We start from the raw sequence: 21,142 nt of genomic DNA on the forward strand, positions 1-21,142 counted from the left end.
GAGCAGGCCAGGGCAGCATGAGAACCCTTTCTAAGGTTGGCCTAGTGTTTGGTTGTTGGGGAAAACACATCACTGGCCCCAGTTTCTCCCTGTATCCACGCCCTTAGCCATGAGACGTGGCTGTTCTTCCCACTCAAGAGGCAGGCAGGGTCTGTGCGCCTCATCCTTCACTTTGGGTTTGGCCTTGTGTCTTCCTCGGGCCTTGGTGGAAGTGATGGTGTGTCCTTTCCAAGCCTGGGTGTCCAGGGGCCTTGCATGTTTCTGCCAAGGCTGGGAGAAGGGCTCCACCAAGGTAGCTGCCCCCCTCCCCCAGCCTGGCCCCGGGAACAAACACATGTTGAACAACCCTTAGCCCAGACCTCAGTGAAGAGTCTAGCTCAGCCACACTCCAGCTGGCCACAAACAGGCCAGGTGATTAAACGCTTCTATTACATGTTACTGGGGCTTTGTGGTTGGTTGTTACATACCATTATCGTGATTGTAGCTAACGGATGCAGTTACCAGTGGTCAGTATTTCCTGCTCCTGTGGGACCCCTGGTGCTCATTCAGAGATGTACCATGTACTTCTCACCATGGATACCCCATTCCTACCTGGATCTCTGCTCATCCCAACATCAGCAGTTTTTATAATAATAATAACAGTTAATGATTGTGGAGTGTTTATATACATACTCCCCATACTCACAACTACTCTCTGAGATATTTCTGTTATGACTTCTGTTTTAACCTGTGAGGCTCAGAGAGGTGAACTGACAGCTCAGGAGAGTCATCACTGGGATTTGCACTCAGATCACCAGATGTCAGAGACCATGCCTTTAACCACGATGTCGTCTTGCCTCCCCAGTGCTAGCAGGCATGTTTGCCATTCTTGGGAAGCAAGCGCACATTTGACCTTTGCATGGGCTCACCTGGAGGTCAGGTAGGCAGGAATGAAACAGGCCACAGGCATGGGAAGTGTCTCTTTGGTTGAGGGGAGATTAGTTCATTCTCTCATTCACATATTCGTTCTATGTTAAAAGTCAGGATTTGCTGATGCTCAGCATTTGCTCAGAGTCTTCTAAGAGTCGTACTTTGTCCCGGGCCCTGAAGATACAGAAATAGCAGACCCCAATTTTGTCCTTGAGGACCTTACAGTTTGGGGAGGAAGCAGGAGACCCTGGGTTCTGGAGGCAGATTAGGACTGGAGTCCAGCCCAGCTTCCCTATTACTATCTGAGCCCCACATTTCTTGAATCTCGGGTTGAGGACAGAAGCTTCAGTTTACCACCTTAGGAAATAACAGAAGGAAGGCTTGTGCCTCAGTTTGCTCATCTGTAATATGGCAATGATAATGACAGTGCCTTCTCCCAGGGTTGTTAGGCATGTTGACTAAGTCATCTCAGCCCGTCAGCCCTCCCACCCACCCCTGGGCATTGTGAAGGGGGACTTTGGCCGAGGGTGCAGAGGGCTGGTGACAGAGCTGAGGTTAGAACCTGGGCCTTCTGCATCCTGACCTGTGACAGGTCCGCAGTCTCTTAGATCCCACGCTGCTTCCACATGTGAGTGTATTAGTTTCTTGCTGCTGTAACAAATGACCACAAGTACAAGGACTTAGAACAATGTAAACTTATTCTCATTGCTAGGGATTAGAAATCTAGACTGGGTCAGCAGAGCTCTGTTCCCATTGGACTCTCAAGGGGAGGAACATTTCCATGCCTTTTCTATGGCCTGGAGCCTGCCCACGTCCCGAGGCTGGTAGCCCCACGTCACTCTGACCTCTGCCTCCACGGTCATATCTCCATCTCTGACTTCTGAATTCCCTGCTTCCCTTATTAGATGGGCTTCCCTCGTAGCTCAGTTGGTAAGGAATCTGCCTGCAATGCAGGAGACCCGGGTTTGATTCCTGGGTCAGGAAGTCCCCCTGGAGAAGGAAATAGCAATCCACTCCAGTGTTCTTGCCTGGAAAATCCCATGAACAGAGGAGCCTGGCAGGCTACAGTCCATGGGGTCACAAGAGTTGGACACGACTCAGTGGCTAAACCACCACTACCACCTTATTAGATGGCATTGGGCCCCCTCAGATAATCCAAGATAATCTCCCCATCTCAAGATCTTTAACTTACTCGTATCTGCAAAGCCTCTTTTAGTATGTAGGGTAACGTCACCATAGGTTCAGGGAGTAGTTATTTGGCTACCCGGCCCCCCTGATGGCTCAGATGGTAAAGAACCTGGATGGTTTGATCCCTGGATCGGGAAGATCCCCGGAGGAGAACATGGCAACCCACTCCAGCATTCTTGCCTGGAAAATCCCATGGACAGAGGAACCTGGCAGGCTACAGTCCACGGGGTCGAAGAGTCAGCCACAACTGAGCACCAACATTTTCACTTCTTTTTCTTTATCTGGCTACCATGGTGGAAAAAAACAAATGAATCATTCCACATTCATTGATTCAACGCTTATTTATTGAGTACATGGGGCTTGAGTATTTCCTGGGCGTCTACCATGCACCTAGGTCTGTCTAGGTCCTGAAGATGAAGTGTTGAGCAGACAGACAGAGGCCCTGCTGTCCTGGGGGTGATTCCAGGAATGCAAGTCAGAACAGAAATGCATAAATAAGTAACTGAACAGCTTAAATGTAAATAGAGATGAGTTCAGTGAGGAAAACACAGCAGGTGATGGAGGTGGCGTCTTCTAACCACCCCTGTCGGGATCCTCTGTGTCGAGGAAGCTTCCTCCCCTGCCCCTCTGGTCTGGGGGTGGGCATGGTCCTCCTCAGCTGCCATGCCGTGGGTGCTGCACTTCCCACTTCTAGTGGCTTCTCTACACTCTGCCCTCCGTTGTAACTGTCCTTGGTCACCCCACTGGGGTGGGCTGTCTGCTACCCGCTGGTCCCTGACCGAGACGGGTGCTTTTGACGTGCCAGGAAATGTGCCCTGCCCTTCTTGTGTTTTCACTCATTGATCCTTACAACATCCCTCCACGAAGAGGCTCTTTTACCCTCTTTCTCAGGTAAGGAGGATAGCCATGTTCACAGCATCTTTATTCACAATGGCGGACAAGTGGAAGCCACCCAAGTGTCCATCGACTTGGGATAAAGTATGCTCCATCCATGCCGTGGAATAGTATTTAGCCTTAAAGAGGAGCAAAATTCTAACACATGCTACAAGGATGAACCTCAAGGATGCTTAGGCCAAGTGAAATAAGCCAGACACAACAGGACAAACACTGTATCGTTCCACTTTGACTTTCTTAAAGTAGTCAGATTCACAGGGACAGGAAATAGAATGGTGGTCTCCGGGGGCTGGGCGAGGGGGAAATGGGGAGTTAGTGTTTAATGGGATCAAGTTTCCGTTTGAGATCATGACTGTTCTAGAGACGGACAGTGGTGATGATTGCACGACGATGTGAATGTACTTAACACCACTAAACTGTACGCGTAAAAATGGTTAATGTAGGAAGTTTTATGCCGTGTGTGACGTCACCGACTTAATGGATATGAGTCTGAGCAAACTCCGGGAGACGGTGAAGGACAGGAAGCCTGGCGTGCTGCAGTCTGTGGGGTGGCAGAGAGTCAGACACGACTCAGCAACTGAACAACAACAGATTTTGGCAGGATGAAAACAAAGTGAATAAGTTAGAAGTCTAGACAGGGCTTCCCTGGTGGTCCAGTGGTTAGGAATCCACCTGCCGATGCAGGGGACACGGGTTCAGTCCCTGGTCTGGAAAGGTTCCTCATGCTGCAGGGCAGTTAAGCCCATGGGCCACAGCTACTGAGTGAAGCACTCTAAAGCCCGTGCTTCACAACAGGAGGCCGGTGCATAGCAATGAGGACCCAGTGCACCCAAAAATGAATAAATAAATTAAAAAAAATTTTTTTTTCTAAAGTCTGGAGAGGCTAAGATTGAAACCAAGATCTGACCCTAGAGCCCATCCATGTTCTCTTCCCCATACAACATGGTCTCACCCTCCGAGCACTATGCACTCCCAACGTGCAAGCAGATTGTGAAAACAAGCTGGGGGAATGTGGACTGGGGCTTTGGACGCAGCAGAGGGAAGAAGGCCTGAGGCGTTGAGGAACCCATGGCACGCTGGCACCATGCGCTGCCTTTCATCAGGGTTCACTCACTGGTCTAGTCAACAGATTTTTATTGAGCACCTACTGTATGCCAGACCCTGTGGAGAAAGTGAAGAGAAAAACAAGACCCCAACCTCATATAATTACAACTTGAAGTAACTGCCAGAATTTAGGGCCTCTGAAATGAAGACTTCCTTGAGAGAGGAAAAAAAAGAGCCCGGCTCTGAAGGATGAAGAGGATTGACCAGGTGAAAAAGGCTGAGAAGATAGCAGAACCAGCATGTGCAAAGGCCCTGAGGTGAGGAAAGTGGCATGAATCAAAGACACGGACACACTTCCAGACTAGGAAAGAGCTGGTACACGAAGTGGACAAATCTCAGGGCTTCACCAGCCCCATGAGCACTTTGCTCTTTATCCTTCCAGCAATGGGAGGCCTCGTACAGATTTTCAGTACAGAGAGTGAAATGATGCTATTAAACCCCAGTCAGAGCAGTAAGAAGAAACTGCACCCCCACGTGGGGTGGGAGCCCATTGAAATGCCCACAAAGAGGGAGCTGGGCGAACTGCAGCGACTTCAGGATTTCAGCTTCATTATGCAAAACACACAGGTTTCCAGGGGAGAGGTAGGCTTGGCAAAAAAGAGTCAACAAATTAGTTTTTTAATCTGCTTTAAGTTGCTAAAACGCCCTGTCTCCCTTCCATTGTCACCTGATGGCCTGTGGGCTATTTTCACTTTTATCAGAGAATTTCTTTTTTTTTTTAATTAAAGGAGTTTTTCCTTTTGAAAAACAAATCCCAGCTGTGTTCTGATAAGATAGAATTAAAAACGGGCATTGGGGGTGGGGGGAATGCCACAGAAAGCTCTGACATTTCTCCTTCTGTATCTGAACTGATTTAAATAATAATTATGTTTCATTTTGATGCAGCCTCTCCTCAGCCCTTCCTGGCCTCCCCCAAATCACCAGCGTGTACCAGCAGCTCCAAACATAGGATGCTTCTAAAATTCCCAACTCTTGACCCCTAGAGAGAGACAGACAGCCCTATAAAAGACCGAGCTGCTGCTGCTGCTAAGTCACTTCAGTCGTGTCCGACTCTGTGTGATCTCATAGACGGCAGCCCACCAGGCTCCCCCGTCCCTGGAATTTTCCAGGCAAGAGTACTGGAGTGGGTTCCCGTTGCCTTCTCTGGATAAAAGACCGAGAGTTCTGACCTAACAGCTTCAGGTTCAGGGCAAAAGTTGCTGGAATCCAAGTGCTGCCAATTCACAGCTGTGTGACCTCAGGTAATTTATTTCAATCCCCTTAGCTTCTAACTGTGTGCATGCGTTCTAAGTCGCTTCAGTCGTGTCTGATTCTGGGACCCCTTGGACTGTAGCCCACCAGGCTCCTCTGTCCATAGGATTCTCCAGGCAAGAATACTGGAGTGGGTCGCCATGCCCTCCTCCAGGGGATCTTCCTGAGCCAGGGATTGAACCTGTGTCTCTCATGACTACTGCATTGGAAGGTGGGTTCTTTACCATTAGCACCAGCTGGGAAGCCCTAGCTTCCCACTACTCATATGTAAAATGGAAATAATGATAGTATTTATATTCGTTGGAGCCTTCTGATTGTAACTGACAGAAAGTCCAACTTAAATATCATTACACTCTTTTTTTCTCAGGCTAATAAGCACTGTGTAGGTTCGTGTGACTGGCAACTAGCTTCAGGTTTGGCTTGATTCAGGAGTTTGATAGTGTCACAGGACGTTCTCTCACTTTCTCTCTCTCCCTCGCCCCCAGTCTGTCTCTCTATTTTTCCCTCCCGATCCCTTGCCTCTCCTTTCCCTCGGTGGTGGGCTTTCCTTCGCCAGTGGGCTCTGCTCTCTTCCTCTCTGCACAAATGCCTACCAGTAACTCCATGATTCCATAGTGTCAGCCGCAAGCCCTCCTCCCACTAGTCCTGGAACTGAGAGTTTGTAGGCAATGGCCATGGCACCCCACTCCAGCACTCTTGCCTGGAAAATCCTGTGGACGGAGGAGCCTGGTGGGCTGCAGTCCATGGGGTCACTAAGAATCGGGCACGACTGAGCGACTTCACTTTCACTCTTCACTTTCATGCATTGGAGAAGGAAATGGCAACCCACTCCAGTGTTCTTGCCTGGAGAATCCCAGGGACGGGGGAGCCTTGTGGGCTGCCGTCTATGGAGTCGCACAGAGTCGGACACGACTGAAGCGACTCAGCAGCAGCAGGTTTCCTGAAATCAGAGAAATAGACTATACTGTTCAGTCAGATTGAGGTCATATGGACACCTTGGTCCCTCCTCGGGTGGGGAGAGTGTGAATCAGCTCTTGTGGTTTCCTGAATCACAAAGACTAATAGCAGAAGCGGCTCCCTGAAGGATAATCGGGACCCAGTTAACCTGAGCAACAGAAGTAAATGCTGGTCACACTAAAATGACCTTTCTACTGTCGTCACCTCAGAGGGTTGTTGTGAGGCGAAGATTAAATGATATTGATCATGCAAGGTGCTTAGCACTGAGCCCAGAAGGCAGTGTACACAGTAAATGCTATTCCTGCTACTTCTATGCTATTATTGACATGTGATAATATAGGTCGGGGAGGGGTTCTGTGAGTACTGAGGGTGATGGGAGATGCCCATGACCAGATGACTCAGCCTGGGCACCCCGCTGGCCCCTGAGAGTCTTAGACCTGTCCATGCCCCTCCAGTTTTGGCTGCCAAAAGCCATCATTCCCTAACAAACCACATCTCACGGATCGCTTCACCAGCTAAAAGCTGGCGATGGCTCAAAGGATGCAGGGGGCAGTGACAGATGCTGCTAGGGGCAGGTGGGTCCCCTAGGAGGGGCAGTGATGAACCAGAAACCTGGGGGGCCAGCTACAGGGAGTACCCACTCCCACCCAGCTGTCTCCCCACATCTCTCAATGGTCTTTAAGGTGTTATGCACAACCTCTACCTGGTTGTAAATGTTGGTCACCCAGTTCAGGCAATTTTGACACACAAGACAGAGCAAACAGGCGTGTCTGTGGGCTCAGCTGGACCTCTGTTGTAAAGCCAGGTCTCCCCGACACGGGGGACACGGAGCCTGTTCTGTCCGAACCACAGAGAGCTGGTGTTGGGGGTGCCCTCGGAAGACGCGCCAGCCCATTGTTCTAGAATCGGGTCGTGTGCCGCCTGCCTTCAGCGTCCCCCTGGATGTCCGCACAGAAGTTCCTTTTCATTCTGAGCCGCACCGTTTGTAACGGCTCCGCGGATGGCTTCAGTGCGAATGGCCGCTTAGAAGCAGTTCATTTTGCTGCCTGAGATTATTAATGTTCTCTCTGATTTCCTGCTTCACTCTATTGATTTCCTGGGATAAAACTTTCTCTGCAGAGGCTGTGAAGGTAATTCAGCCGCCATCCCTCCATGTGAGGGAGGGCTGGGTCCTGGCTCTCCCATCCCACTTCCTGCTGTGTGACAGAGGGCAAATCACTTCACCTGTCTGAGCTTTGATTTTCTCTTCTGCAGCCTGGGGGGTCCTCAGAGCTCCCGCGTGCTGAGGAGGTGTCGGTCACACGGCAGGTACTCACCAGCCTCAGCTCCTGTGAAACTCCAACCCCAGTGGCCCGGGGAAAGGGAGAGACCTGCTCATGCTTCTTGTATAGATTTAACACCCTCTCTATGGAAGGCTCTTTCCAAGCGTGGGTTCAGTTACTCAGTCGTGTCACTCTTTGCGACCCCATGGACTGCAGCACATCAGGCTTCCCTGTGCTTCACTATCTCCCTGAGTTTGCTCAAACTAATGTCCGTTGAGTTGGTGATGCCCTTCAACCATCTAATCCTCAGTCGCCCCCTTCTCCTCCTGCCTTTCGTCTTTCCCAGCATCAGGGTCTTTTCCAATGAGTCGGCTCTTCGCATCATGTGGCCCAAGTATTGGAGCTTCAGCTGCAGCATCAGTCCTTCCAATGAATATTCAGGGTTGATTTCCTTTAGGATGGACTGGTTTGATCTCCTTGCTGTGTCCAAGGGACTCTCAAGAGTCTTCTCCAACACGGCAGTCTGAAAGCATCAGTACTTTGGCACTCAGCCTTCTTTCTGGTGCAACTGTTACATTCGTACGTGACTACTGGAAAAATGATAGCTTTGACTATATGGACCTTTTTGGCTCACAGCAGCCCTGAAACTTGTGGCCTTATATCATTCTCCTCATTTACAAATAGGAAACTGAGGCTCTGAGAGGAGAAGGGATCTGCCCAAGGTCACCCAGCTAGGGGTTGCCAGAGCTGAGACTTGAACTCTAGTGTGCCCGCATCTGGCAGCCCTGGCTCTTGAGAGGGGTGCTACCTTCTCAGGGGATCAGCTGCTCTCACAGAAACCCCCGGGCACCAAGGACCCCTTAGCAGTGGGCTCTAGGAGGCTCTGCTGCTCACTTGCTGCGCCACCTCAGGAGAGCTTCTGGATCTCTCTGGGCCTCTGTTTTCTCAGCTCCTTAGACTCACGCTCCTCCCTTCCAACCTCAGGGCCTTTGCACATGCTCTGCCATCTGCCCGGCATGGCCCCCTCCGCCTCCACCCTTCTCTACCTGGTTGACTGCAACTCCGCCTCCGGGCCTCGGGTGAAACGTGGCTTCTGAGAATTCCTGTGGCGCTCCCCTGGACCAGATCAGGCCTCCCCCACTGTCTGCTTCCCCAGATTTGCCTCTTTCCTTCAGGGTTTGCGATTCCAGTGCTGTGTGATGGTGCAACTAACCTGGGTCACCTCTGCCAGAATCGCCCACTTGAGGGGGATTGGGGTGTCAGTTAGAACTCTTCCCACACCCACACTCCAGGCCTGCCACATATTTACAGCGAAAGGTTGTGGTTATCAACTGAAACTTAAAAAGAGCTCTTAGGGCCCTCAGATGCTGCTGGTAGGAGTATGGATTAGTACAACTGCTTTGAAAAACTTCTGGACTATATTTACTTACATGGCATGATACATCCTCTAATCTGGTATTCTACTTTGGGATATAGACTCAATAGAAATGAGGATATATGTTCTTTTTATACATGTAGTAGTTGTAAGCATGAGAAATCAGAAACTACCCAAGTGTCCATTATGGTAGAACAGACAAGTAAAATGAGGTCCCGTCATAGCATGGAATAGTACACAGCAGTGAAAATGGATTGGCTACAGCTTCATGCCACAAATAATGCCTAGCAAAAAAATCCAGACACAAAAGGGCACATGTGTGTATGTGCCTGCTAAGTTGCTCAGTCGTGTCTGACTGTTTGTGACACCTATGAACTGTAGCCTGCCAGGCTCCTCTGTCCATGGGATATACCAGGCAAGACACTGGAGTGGGTTGCCATGCCCTCCTCCAGGGGATCTTCCCAACCCAGGGATTGAACTCACTTTGTTTACATCTCCTGCATTGGCAGGCAGATTCTTGACCACTTGCCCCACCTGGGAAGCCCAAAAGGGCATATACTATACAATATTGATTACACAAAGCTCAAAATAGAAGCTAAGCTATAGAGTTTAGGAATGCATGCATCCTCAGGTGAAAAGATAAAGAAAAGTAAGGAAGAAGTCGTCAGGACGGTCATGACCTTGGATGAGGAAGAGGGGAGGGGTGATTAGAAAGGCACACAGAGGGGGCTTTGGGGAGCTGGCTTTGGTTTCTGGCCCTGGAAGGTGGTTACATGGGTGCGTGTTCACTTTGCAATAACTCATCAAATTGTACACCTTTGTTTTGTGTTTTCATTTGTCTGTGGGTCACAGGTCTCATGGAAAGACCCCCTATACCCACCGCAGATAGTTACCTCTCGAGGGGGAAATGCCACCTAGACCACACTGCCTTGGTTTATACACAGAGAACATCTCTGTCGTCCTGTTTAAGCAAAGGTTCCTCTACTTTCAGTGGCGTGGGGTGTGCCTCTCTATCCTATAAGCCCCAGGACTCCAAATTTACATGTGTAAAAACAACCCAGTAGCTTTCTGTTTTGGCAGGGAGGCCACCTGGCCAGAGAACACAATTATCCCCTTTTTCTCAGACCATGATAAGCGTGGGGTGAGGGTTGATGGCCCCAGAAGAAAAAAAAAAAAGAAACTAGGAAAGAAAGAGAAAAACAAAACCTGAGAAGCATTTTCAAGTTTCTAGTTTTGCAGGCTACCGAAAGACAGGGCATCAGCTGTCCTGGATGGAGGGTCAGATAACACAGCTGGGGCAGGGCTCAGAATGAGGACCGGGGCTCGGAATGAGGACCGGTGCTCCGAGGTGGGGCAGCTGAGTGCCCGGCCCCGGGGCGGGGGGGCTGGCCCCCTGTCCAGCAGAACCAGGTCAGCGGACTTACTGCCCCAGATCTTTTCCGGCCACCCTGACCTCCGTTTCTATGCAGATAGGAGGGGGGCCCTGGGCCCTGCTCTTGAACCTGAACCCTAGCTGGAGAGCAGAAATACTGTGATTTGTGTTTGTCCTTGGAGCTTGAGAGGCCTCCCCTGGTGGCTGAGATGGTTAAGATCCCACCTGCAATGCAGGAGACCCCAGCTCAACCTCAGGTTTGGGAAGATCCCCTAGAGAAGGGAATGGCAACCCACTCCAGTATTCTTGTCTGGAAGATTCCACAGACAGAGGAGTCTGGGTGGGCTACAGTCCATGCAGTCGTGAAGTCGGACATGACTGAGTGACTTTCCCTTTTAGAGCTCAACACAGGATGTATCAGGTCTTCCAGATGCTTCCAGAAGCCTGGCTGATGGTTTGGGGTTATTAACTCCCTTGACGATGAACTTCATCCATCCATTTAGAAAACATTCATAAATCTCCTACTTACCATTCATTCAGCAAACATGAATTGCGCTTACCTTGGGGTGGACTCTGCTAAGCATCAGGGATACGATGAGAGTGACTAGCTGGTTTTGGTTTGCCAGGGATGTTCCCAGTTTAAGCACTTAACGTCTAAGTGTCCCGGGAGCCCCTCAGTCCCCTGCAAACCTAGACGGTTGACCCATGGTGAGCAGGATGCTTCTGATGACCAACCTCGTAGAGCTCTCAGTCTAGTGGAGGAGGCGGGCAAATACAAACCAGTGCGTCAGGGTTTCAGTGGAGGAGGCATGGGCTCCACAGGAGGTCTCTCATACCAGTGGAGGGTTTCCAGGAAGGCTTCCTGCAGGAGGTGGCATCTGAACCAAGCCCTTCAAGAGGAGTAGGGCCAAGCAGGGCTGGAGAGTGGGTGAGGGAGAAAGACAGTATTCCTGACGGGAAGGAGAGCTAGAGGCCTGTTTTCAGAGGTGAATCAGGTGGACTGTGGCTGATGGTAGAGAAGAGTAGGGCTGGGGAGAGGGCCAAGGGAGGGGTAGGTCATCGATGACCTTTTGAGTTAGGGGGGCACTCACCTGGCGTTTGGGAAACCTGGGTGGGAAGAGAAGGGAGAAGGGAAATGAGAGTAGGGAAGTGAAGGCTCCAAATTTCTATTTCAAGATTGCCTGGGCTGCTGTATGAAGCGTGGAGGGGGACTGACTGTGGAGGTGGGGATGGGAAAGGGTTGAGAATGGCTGAGAAGAGACCATTGCGCAGGGCTCTTCATTAAAGCGTCCACATGCTCAGGCCAAGAGCCTCAGAGTCATCTTGGACTCGCGTGCTTCATTGGCCGCCCCACAGGCGACTCTGAGCAAATCCAGCCCCCTCTCGCCACTGCCACCCCCGTTCCTGGCATCCCACACCCTTTTCCTCCACAGCTCTTATCATCTTCTAATCTACCACGTGATTGGCATGTTTATTTTGTTTACTCTCTGCCTCTTCCCTCAAGAACAAGGTTTTCTCAACCTCGAAGCTATTGACATTTTGGACCACGTAATTGTTTGTTGCTGGGAGCTGTCCTGGGCGTTCTGGGATGTTTCAGCAGCATCCCCAGCCTCTCCACCCACTAGATGCCAGTTGTATCCCCTTCCTGGGAGGAGACGACCTAGAAAAAACCTCTTCAGGCCTTGACCAATGTCCCTGGCGGGGCGAGGGGGCCACATCGCCCCCGAGTCAAGACCTATCGCACGAGGATTTACGTTCCGTGAGGACTGAGATTTTTGTGTCTTTGACCGTTGTTTCCCCGGCACCTACAGTGTGAAGCTGGGCTCACTCATAGTGGTGCTCACTGAATGTTTGTTGAATGAATGAGCGTGAGATGATGGGGTCGGGGACAGGCTTGGAAAACTGTGAAAGGTTTGGGAGACAGTAAAGTGATTGGATCAATAAGTAGAACTACCTTTGTATTTATTATGCTGGTGATTGCAGCCCTCTTCCTCATCCTTTCTGGGACTCATGGTCCTTTCATCATATGACAGAGGAGGGTCAGAGAGGTTAAGTGAAGTGAGAAAAAAAAGTAGGAAATGAGTAGTGGAATCAAGCTTGAACCCAGATCTTTAGGAACCAAGTTCAAGGTCTTTTTTCAGGTGTCAGATACTGTCATATAATAACAACTGTTGATTGAGCTCTCGTTACATGCCAGGTTCTGTGCTTTGGATAGATCGCCTCGTTAAAGCCTCTGACGACATTGTGAGATTACTGCTGTCATCCTGTTCTTACAAGTGAAGCCTGTGAGGATTAGAGAGATGAAGAGAGTTGCCTAGAGTCACACAGCCAGGAGTGGAACACAGCTGTCTGCCTCAGGAATCTGAGGCTGATTACCCTTTCCCCTATTAGTGATGGCTTCACCCCAAAGTGCTTTTCCTTTTCCTCTAGTCTGCAAAGGAGAATTGATCAAAGGATTCCCATTGACATGTTAATTTTCAAGGCTGCATTTTGAAGTGTCCTGCAAGGAGATTCTGTAAATTTCACCAGGCCCCCTGGCCACAGAAAACCTCTTCCTTTGTCTGATGTGGAAGGCTGTTGCTCTTAACCACTCTGCTCTCCTTCCCCTCCCATCAGACAGATCTTAAATAAGTAATTTCAGGGATGTGTCTTGAGCTTATCCAAGGGGAAAGTTTGGCACATTGTGGGAACCTACAGGAAGGAGACTCAGTTTATTTCAGGAGGTCAAGAGGGGCTCTCCAAAGAAGGGATGTGGAGACAGGGATGAGAAGGATGGGTGGGAATTGACCAAGCAAAGGAATAGGGTAGAGAATATTTGCGGGCCAGGGGGAGCTCAGCTCGGGGAGATGGCATGTTGCAGAGGTGCATCGTGCATTTGTCCAGCTGCGGCTCAGAAGCAGAAGAGGGAGGAGGTGCTGCAGAGAGAGAGGGGCGGACTCCAGATGCCGCAGTGCATGCTTGGGAGTGGGTCCCGGTCCTCAGTTTGGCCTTCCCTTTGGCGGGCTCTCTGCCAATCCCGTCCTGACCCTGGATCCAGAAGCAACACAGACAGCCCCCTATCGGAAGTCAGACCCCAAGCCCGCTGTGGCTCGCCGTGGCCAGGTTGAGCAGACACGCTGGGCAGACCTCCATGAGAGGCTCTTAAAAAAAAAAGAGCCTGTTGTTGGAACCATGGACCAGCCTCCCTCTGTAGCCATGGTCTGGCCCTGGGTCCGTGCCTCATAAAGCCTCCTCTGACCTGAGTCTGCCTCCCGAGATGGGCCTCCGGGCCGCTCTGTGGCTGCCTGTCCTCCCCACCCCGTCCCCGGGGCTCAGCCTCGGCCCTGTGGGGGCCCGGTGTTGTCACGCTTCGAGGCTTCTTGGACTGTTCCTCACCATATCACACGCTGTCTCCTAGGGTTCTTGCACCGATGAGGTCCTGCTGATTGGTTTACTGGTCTAGCTGCTGACCTGCCATCTACAGTACGAGCGTCTGGGGCTGGACAACTCTTGGTTATGGGGGGCTGTCCTGTGTGTCTTTAGGATGATGAGCTGCGTCCAATGCCACGAACACCGCCCCCTTCACTTGTGACAACCAATAATATCTCCAGGCATTGCTACGTGCCCCCTGGGGGACATAATCGCCTCCAGTTAAGACCACTGGTTTAGATCAATCATAATACGTTCCTTGGGAATTGGCAAATCGCTACCTCCTTCCAAAGATAGGGGTTCTGTTATCCAGGTAGAGGGAAGGATATATATACACACACGATGTGTAATAGCGTGTGCCATGCTTATTGCTGTAGAGAGTTTTTCCTTTTCCTTCCTCCCTCCCTCTGCCCCTCTGTCCCTCCCTTCCTCTGTCTTTTTCTTCCTTCTTTCTTCCTCCTTCCTTCCTTTTTCTTTCTTATTCCAACAGAACGTTCTGTATATTATTTACAAACACAGGCAGCCGGATCTGGCATTTGACCCTTTGGATATAGTTTACAGATGCTTGGAATTTATTTTAAAACGATGACAACCACAAGAGGAAACCAAAAGCCTCTCTTCCTTGAGGGAAAGTGGCCCCTCGTAAGGCAGGCACTGCCGCGCTCACCACCTTCTTTGTAGAGTGTGATCCGTGCAACAGACAGTAAATCCATTCTTTTAAAATTGTTTACCCTTTCCTCCCAGTTTTTAAATTGCAGTAGAATAGACATAAGATCTGCCGTCTTAACACTTCGGTGTATTCAGTACACTCATAGCTTTGGACTACCCTCACTGTTGTCCAGCTTCAGCATCTTTGGAGAAATTCTCAAGTCGCTTGGCCAGAGGTGGAAGAGCCAGGATCGCCTGAACACACGCTTTCGGTTTATTTCTGGGGAAATTGACACCCGGGGCAGGGAAGGGACTTGCCAGGAGACATCGCCAGTCAGAATCAAAGTCAAGATTAGAACCTAGGGCTCACTCTGCCCAGGGTCCCCTTCCTCGTGGCCGCCTGCCACCCCCACCCCCACCCCCAGGCAGGGGGGACCAGAATGCCTTGCACACAAAGACGCCGCATAAATATTTAGTGACATTCTGGCCGGGTACTTCACTGAGGTGCTCCCTGGGGCTAATTCAGTTCCCTGTCTAATCTTGAGAGGTTGGGAGTGAAAACCTACTCCAGAGGCTAATGGCCAATTAATTACTTTCTTTGGCCAGATAACACATCTTTTTTTTCTAGGAATGCCTTCCACCCTCGCCCCCCACCACCACCAAGGTCTGATCCCTTCTTTGCAACAGCTCTCTTTACTCTCTCCACACCCTCCCCTGCCCGCCCTGGGACACCAGACTTCAGGACGGCTGCTCTGCGATAAGAGAGCCATCAATCCCCTTTCCGCCTTCCTGGACCGGTCTCAGGGTGTCTGGGGAGCTTCAGTTACCCTCACAACAACGGCATTTAGCCAGACCCTCCTCCTCCGGGATGCGCAGAGGCAGGGAGAGTAAGAGAAAGGGGGGAAACAAAACCCAGAAAGACTGCCCATTCCGAAGGTGACGCAGTGGGAGAAGGAGGCCTGGCCAGCTCTGATTTCTGAGTTGGTTTTTTTTTTTTTTTTTTTTAGAAAGTGTTTCTGCATGGCGTGTTTTCTCTACTGGCGGGCTGATAGGGGACGGTGCCCAAGGCAGGACCAAGTTAGAGGCTCCGTTCAGACAAGCGAGGCAAGGGTCCAACCTGTGCTGGGAAGGTCAGGGGCCAGGAGAACAAGGGCTCCGTGTGTTCATGGGCATGGGGTGGGAACCACAGGCCCCAGCCAGGTGCCAGATGCCCTCAGAAATCCGCGAGGCTGGAGAAATACTGGGTTGGGTGGCATCAGTGCAGGGTAATCGAGATAGCCGTGAGCAGAGCTTTTTTAAGTGAGTTGCATTTGGGATGATGACAGATTCCCCCTGTTGGTGGCCAAGTCTGCTAGGGATGAAGATGGGACTCCCAGGAATGAGCCAAGCCCACCCAGGAGGCTGAGGGGAGGGCTGGATCTTCCTGCCCTGGAAACATCGAAGAGCCCAGGGAAGGAGTGGCGAGCTCAGATGTCCGCGGGGGCCAGGCAGGTGGCCTGATGCAGGCCCCATGGGGCTTGGTTTACCGTGGTTGATCACTGAGCTAGGTTCAGCTCCCACTCTTCGGCTTGCTTAGCTGAGTCACCGTGGACCAGTGATTTTAACTTTCATGCCTCAGTTTACCCATATAGGAAATTGAGTCAGTGCTAGTACTTACCTCATTGAGGTCATTGCAAGGGTGACATACCACACAAAAGCACTTAGAACCAGCAATGCTGGTGTATCTTTCAAGAGAAGCAGGACCTCTGGGCTTGCACTCCAAAGCACCAAATCATTAATTGTTGGCCGTGAACTCAAATTGGAAAATGAACAAGTACAGCCTGTCCTCTGGCTCTCTGAGGCCAACAGCCCATGGGCTGCCCTGGCACCCTCTAGCCAGGGGTTTTGGACAGACCTGGGCTCCAGTGCTGTCTCTCCCACTGCCTGGTTGTTGACCCTGGACAAGTGGCTTTACTTGTCTGTGAGATGTTTGCAACATCTATGGTACCAGTAGGAGCCTGGAGGAAGCGATGACTCACTCAGATTGGGCAACAGACGCAAGTCTATGAAGGGGGACGGTGTGTGAAGTGGGGAAATCATAGTGGATGGTGCGGCACTCCAGGGTTAGTGCCCGAGAGGAGCTGTTACCGCCTCTAGTCCTGAAAAGGCAAAGCGCAAGAGAGGTGGCAGAAGCCCAGAGCAGAGTGAGTGGAGAGGGATCGGGTCTTTGGTGGAGACCCTCAGCCAACCCTGGTGACTCCACAGAGAGAGAGGGGCTGGGGGGAGGAATGCTCTGCCCATTTTATACCCACCTTCTCCCCGCCTGCCCTCACATTGGCCAAACTCAATGTGGAAGCCAGAGAACCAGAGAGCCTGTGGGTGTGGTCCATGAAGACCACCCTAACTAAGGCAGAGGGTGGGGTGGAGAAGGGGAGGAGATGACATGGGGGTGGGGGCAAATGAATGACAGGTGATGCTACCACCCTCCTGGATTCTGGAAGGGTTTCCTTAGCCAGCTAACAGGTGATGCTAACACACAGTTGTAGTGACAGGCTGAAGATATTCTCATTGTTTTCGCAGGAGGGAAGGCAGCGGCGCTGGAAGGGAGGGTGGAGAGTCCCTCTGTGTATCCTCGGAGTATGTGATTGGCCCCTTAGAGATGATAAAGGGTGTGTGTGCTTCCCACTGCTGTTGTAACAACACCAACTCAATGGCTTAGAACAGCACACATTTATTCTCTTATAGTTCTGAGGCTCAGATATCCAAAATAGGTCTCCTTAGGATAAAACCAAGATATGGGCAGTGCTGTGTTCCTTCTAGGGGCACTAGAAGAAGTTGTTTCCTTGCCTTTTGCAGCTTCTAGAGATTGCCCACATTCCTTGGCTCATGACCCCTTTCTGTTGTCAATCCAGCAATCATATCACTCTGGTCTCAACTTCTGATGTTGCATTTCCTTGTCTGACTTCTGACCTCTTGCCTCCCTCTACTAAAGACCCATGTGATGGTGTTGTGCCCACTGGATAATCCCCATCTCATGACCCTTAACTGCCAAGTTCCTTTTGCATGTAGAGTAACAGAGTTGTAGGTTCCGGCGATTAGGAAATGGACATCTTTGGGGGGGGGAGGTCTTCATTGTGCCCACGACAAAAGGGTTCTAGGAAGCTTCTCAGAGGGGAGGTATGTTCCCACCCCCATGCCCAGGAATTCAAAATCCCCTCCATTAACGTATCTTTTTTAGAGGAGTGATGTCCCCAAACTCCAGCATTTCTCGATCTACCTTCCGAGAACTCCCCAGAGCTGCATGTTCCTCTTTAAGTGGCTCTTCTATCAACTCACTATTTTATTCAGCTTCATCCTAAGTGATAATACATGTAAAATCAAGGTTCGATGTGCACTTATAAATTTTCTAAGTATTCCCATTTAAATAATTACATAACTATTGACATTTTAGGGGAAGCTGATGTGTGAAGCACCTAAAAGTGCCTCGTGGAATACTACGAGCGTGTGTATACCACACGGCAGAGGACTCTGGATTGCCACAGGAAAAGGCGACTAGGTTTCCTCAATGGCAAATTTGCCCCGATTCCCAGCCTGCTGCCTGCAGAGTCCTTGCATTAGTCAAGGCTCTCCAGAGAAACAGAACCAAAGAGAGAGACAGATGTATTATAAGGGATCGACTTAATTCAGGAGCTTTGAATCTCAAGGTCTGCAGTCAGAGAGCTGGACAGCCAAGAGAGTTGGTGGTATACGGTCCAGTCTGAGGCTGAAGGCAGGAGACAGACATGGTGTCCTAGCTGGAAGACAGTCAGGCAGAGAGCGACTTCTCCCTTAGGCCACCTTCTCATGTCACATCGCCTTCTCTGACTCTGACCCCCCCACTTCTCTCTTCTAAGGACCTTTGTGATAATGTTGCGCCCACTGGCTAACCCCAGGTAATCTCCCCACGCCCAGACCTGTAGCTTAATCATATCTGCACAGTCCCTTTTGCCTGTGAGGCGACAGAGTCACTGGTTCTAGGGATTAGAACATGGGCATCTTTGGGGGCTCTTCATTCTGCCCACGACAATGTGGTTCTAGAAAGCTTCTCAGAAGGAAAGTATCTTCCCACTGCCATGCCCAAGAGTGAGGGCCACAAGTATTGAGGAGCGCAATCTGCTTTCCTCAGCTATGGATTCATATGTTAATCTCATCCAGAGACACTCTTTCAGGTACACCCAGAGTCATGTTTGACCAAATGTGTGGGCACCCAGTCCCTGTCAAGTGGACACATAAGATCAGCCATCACACTGATGTTGTGAAAAGAAGGCCGAGAGGGGAGTGAAGAGACCTAGGTTTGGGTTCTGGACCTGCTGTGTGACGTTAGCCAAGACTCATTCTTTCCTGGGGCCTCAGTTTCCAAATCTGTGTGATGCGGATGATCCCCGAGGTTCCCTCTAGTTCAGACATGATGTGGTTTTGCTCTTAGCCCACTGGTATGTTAATGATCAGACACTGGAAGATGAGACAGGCTGGTTTTGACAGGGATGCCTGGAGTATGTGGTATAGTCGGAGGCATCAGAGGATTCTATCCAACCCCAGGACTAGCATGACTCATTCTTCCTGGACCTCACCTGGCACTGTATGCACACATAGATCGTGGCTGTTAGTGGGGAGATTGTTTTATTTGGTCTTGCAGTCATCTCACCAAGCCTAGAATAAGGACTCAGTATATTATCTGGTTGCTGAAGACTAATTGACTGGTAGAAGAAAAGTCAGCATGATGAGTGAGATAATGCCAAGAAGTCAACATATACTGAAAGGTCCTTCATAGGACTGGAAACCCTCATAAATGAGTGGTGAGTATACAGACCTGGGTAAATCCTAGAGCCACTGCATAGGAGGAGCTCCATGACCTTGAGCAAGCTACGTCCCCTGTCTGAGCCTCAGCATTCTCATCCATACAGTGGGGATAACAACAGAACTGAATCATAAGCTTGAAAGGAAAGTCCCTGGTGTCTCAGGGGTAAAGAGTCCACCTGCCAATGCAGGAGACTCAGGAGATACAGGATCAATTCCTAGGTCAGGAAGATCCCCTGGAGAAGGAAATGGCAACCCACTCCAGTATCCTTGCCTGAGAAATCCCATGGACAGAGGAGCCTGGCAGGCTCCAATTCATCAAGTCACAAGAGCTGGACATCACTTAGTGGCTGAACAACAACAATCTATGCAAAAGGCACAGCCCAGTGCCTGGCACGTAGTTAGTGCTCTATAAATATTAGCAACAACTGGTTTTTTATTTTTTTATTTTATATTGGAGTCTAGCCAATTAACAAAGTTATGAGTTTCAGGTGAACAGAAGGGATTCAGCCCTACATACACATGTATACATTCTCCCCCAAACCCTGCCTCCCACCCAGGCTGCCCTGTAACATTAAGAGTTCCACATGCAATACAATAGATCCTTGTTGGTTATCCATTTTAAATATAGCACTGTGTCTAAATAAAAACGATACAAATGAACTTACAAAACAGAAAGAGACTCACAGACATATAAAACAAACTTAGGATTGCCGAGGGAAGGGACAGTCAGGGAGTTTGGGATGATCATGTACGACTGTTCTTATTGCTCTCATTCTGCCTCCCATGCTGGCTGTCTGGGGAAGATGTAGATGATCCAGTAAAAGCCCATACCTTTCCTGGGCCATTCAGGGGATGTGGGGAACTGTTGTTGACCCCGTGTACGAGGAGGCATGTTAGGTTCTTTGAAATCGACATTGAGCATCCTCCCCGATGCAGCACTCCCTTCCCCATCATTCTGCATCAGCAAGCCATCTGTGCCGTTCAAATATTGTTCAAATGTAATATTTCTGAAACTATTTTTAAGATGCTTCCTAAATGCTTGCCAAAACTCTTCACGGTCCCACGTGAACAAAAAATAAAATCGTTCATCAGCTTTGCATTGTGGAAATAGACTGTCAGATGGAGAGAAAATGAAGGCAGTTGATTCAGTGCCCAAAGAGGAGGTGGAGGTGCTGGGTGCACACCTGACGGTCTCTGGTTGCCCAGGTAGCCTCAGAAGGGTCCCTCAGCATCTCAGAGATGCTTCCTCCCCGAACGATGCGTTATTCACACGTTAACCAATCGGGACCGCTCAGCGCCTATGAATGGTAGCCGTTAAAACTGTCTGAAAGGATACCTGTGAAATGGCCTCCCCAGAGGTTAGATTTCCTGTAAGCTGGACTCAGTTAGTAGAGGGACCAGTGGATGAATTTTGGATAGATTTGAGCAGAGCCTTTCTAAGAATGGGTTGAAATCCAGCCCTGTCTGTCTATTTGAGGAGACAGCGCATTTAAGAATCTGGTTCAACAGATTGCTGAATTCCTTTGAAGCGGGCAGCTGTGGGCGGTGGGTATCAAGGAATCTATTTAAGGCCACAAATTCAGGTGTACCAGAAGCATCCACTTTCTTATATCTCTTTGAGTGAACTCAGATTAGACTTGGAGTCTCTACTGGGTTGCAGGAGACTTAATTTTCATCATCACTGGGTCCACCTAGTCACCATCAAAATCCATTCATCAATCTTGTCTGTCTCCTCCAAGTCTGCAAATGTGCTGCTTCTGGGCCAAGCTAGGAATGTGTGCCTAGGTCAGTATTTCTGGCATCAAGAATCCACTCACTCCTCTTGGGCCTCTGCCAGGACCTGTTTTCCATCTGGTCTGGTTCCCTGTCACAGAAAAATGGTTTCCGCTCCCCCAACCTCCTCTCTAAGACCCCCCTGCAGGCCCATCAATGAGCTTTCAACCGGGTTTGCTAATA

General features: G+C 50.2%; 1 protein-coding gene across 5 annotated transcripts in view; it reads left to right on the forward strand.

Annotated features, from left to right (window-relative positions):
- The window catches only part of WSCD2 (WSC domain containing 2), a 128,555-nt gene that overhangs the window by 21,449 nt on the left and 85,964 nt on the right, over nt 1-21,142 (forward strand). The window lies entirely within an intron of this gene.

Source organism: Muntiacus reevesi, chromosome 13 (genome assembly GCF_963930625.1).
Source record: "Muntiacus reevesi chromosome 13, mMunRee1.1, whole genome shotgun sequence".
NCBI lineage: Eukaryota > Metazoa > Chordata > Mammalia > Artiodactyla > Cervidae > Muntiacus > Muntiacus reevesi.